The sequence below is a fragment of the Tupaia chinensis genome, unplaced genomic scaffold (genome assembly GCF_000334495.1).
Source record: "Tupaia chinensis unplaced genomic scaffold, TupChi_1.0 Scaffold000374_1, whole genome shotgun sequence".
Lineage (NCBI taxonomy): Eukaryota > Metazoa > Chordata > Mammalia > Scandentia > Tupaiidae > Tupaia > Tupaia belangeri.
The window spans coordinates 908,691-912,179 of NW_006159872.1; the positions used below are offsets into that span (position 1 = coordinate 908,691).

The following is a 3,489-nucleotide window of genomic DNA, read 5'->3' on the forward strand; positions in this document are numbered from 1 at the left end:
ATGATTGCTTGCTGGGGCTTAGCAACAGGGTCCAGTTCACACTTAGCACTAATTAAATACTTTATTGAATAAATACAATACCAAACAAAACGCATTCAAATACTTTCTTAAAAAAATCATTTTAAAGGCCTTACTATTCAGGCTAATAACACAATAAAGGCAGATATGCTAGTTTAACATAATTGGCTGATTTTATACAGCACTTATATCTTTTAGTCCAGAAGTATATTATTAAATGATAGAGAACATCTAATACAACCATCTCTACATAACTAGTAAATAAATTTCTAAGAAAGGAAGATTTCACAGACCCCATCTTTTTTTATACCCACCCCAACAGTCTAACTCTAGAGGATAAAGCCAATGACTGTCCTCACAAGAGCTCATGACTAATGTCGCTTTGCTATCAAAATCTGTATTTCTGATCCGTTATGAGCATCGAGACAAGATTCAAATATTCCCAAAGAAAGAAGCACAGTGCACCTTGTGATCGCCTATTCAGCAACAGCGAGCCCTGCATTCAAAACTATCTCATCCCAGGAATTAAATAAGGTCAGCCACATTCATGGGCATTTCCTCCACCGCAGTATTGTAGAAAGTCACGAAGAATCCTCTTGTCTTCTTCAGTAACAAAGTTTCTAGCCACACCTTTCCTCCCAAATCGACTCCTCTGCCAATTCTGTGAATATAGTTTTCACAATTGGTAGGTAGGTCGTAGCTTATAACCAAAGACACTTGTTGCACATCAATCCCACGAGCTAGCAAGTCAGCAGTGATCAGAGCATGGCTTGACCCTGACTGGAACTCTCTCATGGTAACATGTCTTTCTTTCTGGTCCACGGCACCACGCAGAGCAGACACTGTGAAATCCCCAGCGTGCCTTTTCTCAGTGAGCCAGGCCCTCCTGTGCCTTGTATTGAGGAAAATAACAGCGTGCGTGATGGTCAGAGTCTCATACAGGTCACAGAGTGTATCCAGCTTCCATTCCTCTCTTTCAACATTAATATAAAACTGTTTGATTCCTTCAAGGGTCAATTCTTCCTTCTTCACCAGAATTCGAATTGAATCTCTCGTGAATTTTTTGGTCACTTCCAACACACCAGTTGGCATTGTGGCAGAAAACAACACCACCTGAATACTTGTATTTAATTTTTGGAAAATCTCATAGATTTGGTCCTTAAACTCTTGGTTCAAGATTTTATTTGCTTCATCCCAAACAAACATTTTGATCCATTTTGGAGAAAGAGATTGTCTATTTAACTTATCAAACACTCTCCCGGTGTACCAACGACAACGTGAGGTGCTTCTGCCTGCAGATTTTGCGTTTCATTTCGAACATTTGTTCCACCAATGCAGGCATGACAAGTTGCTCCCAGATAGTCTCCAAGTGCCAGAATTACCTTTTGTATCTATCGAGCCAGTTCTCTGGTGGGGGCCAGTAATAGTGCTTGGGTGTCCTTGAACTCCATCTCCAAGCGTTGCAGGATGGAAATAGCAAATGTGGCTGTCTTGCCGGTACCTGACTGAGCTCGAGCAACCACATCATACCTCATACAAGGAATAATAGCTCCCTGTTGAATAGCTGAGGGCTTCTCAAGATCATAAGCATAGATACCCCGAGAAGAGACTCCTTTAAACTCACACCGTCAAAGTCACCAACAATCTCATTCCAGTTGCTCTCGATGACACCATCGGGGTCCATTCCCTCTGGGCCGCCATGTTCTCTGCTGTTATACTCTGCAGAGCCACCACACACGATCCGGAAAACCACTCAGCACCCAACCGAAGAAAGCTGATAATAGTAATCTAAAAGTCATGTTTCACAAAGTACAGAATGTTTTTTATTTTGGAGAGGTTTTTGCTGTAGGACACATGTGTTTTCCAGAAAGCCAGAGAGAGAGATAGAGAGACGGAAAGTGAGAAATCACTCCCCCCAGGGGGGATGGCCACGCCGCAATCCCTTCTCCATTCTCCTCTCGGGATCTTGGGCACACAAGCACAATGTACTCGGCGTAAGTTTAAGTTGCCGGGTCTGGGATTTGAACCACAGTCAACTACATGGGAGTTCAGCAACATGGCCATTATGCCAACTGCTGGCCCCCAGAATTTGTACTTTTTTAAAAGAATCATTTTATTTAACTTTATTTATTTATATTTAATTTGACCAGAAAGGGACAGAGCGAGAGAGAGAGAGCAAGAGCGAGAGCAAGAGAGAGAGAGAGAAAGTGAGAAAGCAATCCATCAGGTCTGGGACCCGAGCCATGATTGGCCATGTGGGAGTCCAGCACCCTTAACCACCACACCACCTGATGGCACCCAGAGTCTGTATTTTTAAAAGAATTATTTATTTAATTTTATTTATTATTACTATTATTTAATTTGCTATAGGGCACATGCACTCTCCAGAGAGAGACAGAGAAAGAGAAGGATCATGAAAAAGAAAGTTGTCAGGTACAGGACTTGAACTGTGGTCAGTCATGCAGAAGTCCAGCGCCCTAACCACAATATCACCTGCTGGATCTGGAATCTGATTGATTAATTAATTAATTAATTAATTAATTTATTGGAGAGGTTTTTGCTATAGGGTGCATGCACTCGCCAGAAAGACAGAGAGAGACAGAGAGATAGAAAGCAAGAAATCACCTCCCAGGGAAATGGCCACGCTACAATCCCTTCTCCTCCATTCTCCTCTAGGGATTTTGGGCAGACATGAACATATGCCCAGTGTTGAATTTAAGCCACCAGGTTTGGGACTTGAACCATGGTCAGCTATGTGGGGGTCCTGCAACGTAACCATTATGCCATCTGCTGGTCCCAAGAATCTGTATTTTTTAATTAAAAAAAAATAGTAAAACTGGGACCAGCAGGTGGCATAGAGGTTACGGTGGCTGGACACCATACGGTCAGCTGTACAGTTCTAGTCCCAGATCCAGCAGCTTGACAAACATGCTGGGTACATGCACTCACCAGAGGGAGAGAGAGAGAGAGCAGGGGGTGGGGGGGAGTGAGAAATCATCCCCCAGGGTGATGGCCACACCACAATCCCTTCTCTTCGATTCTCCTCGCAGGATTTGAGGCATGTAAACACACGTCGCCAGTGTGGTTCTCAAGCCACTGGGTCTGGGACTCGAACTGTAAAGTTGGCCATGTGGGATCCAGCTGTCTTATTAACCTCCATGCCACCGGCCCAGTTTCTATCTATCTATCTATCTATCTATCTATCATCTATCTATCTATCTATCATCTATCTATCTATCTATCTATCTATCTATCTATCTATCTATCTATAAAGTTTCTTTCCTTCTAGAACAGTCAACTGCTATGGCGAGAATGGATTTGTATCCTTATCAAATTCCTATATTGAAACTAACCCTCAAGGTGATGGTATTAAAAGGTTGGGCTTTGGAAGGTGAAGGCCTCCTAAGTGGGATTAGTGCCCTTATAAAAGAGACCCGAGGAGCTCGTCTGCCTCTCCTGCCGTGTGAGGGT

At 43.1% G+C, this 3,489-nt stretch overlaps 1 pseudogene; it reads right to left on the minus strand.

The window, feature by feature from the left end:
* Positions 1-42: 42 nt before the first annotated feature.
* LOC102483668 (eukaryotic initiation factor 4A-II-like) lies at positions 43-1,609 on the minus strand (annotated as a pseudogene).
* Between the last annotated feature and the right edge of the window lie 1,880 nt (positions 1,610-3,489).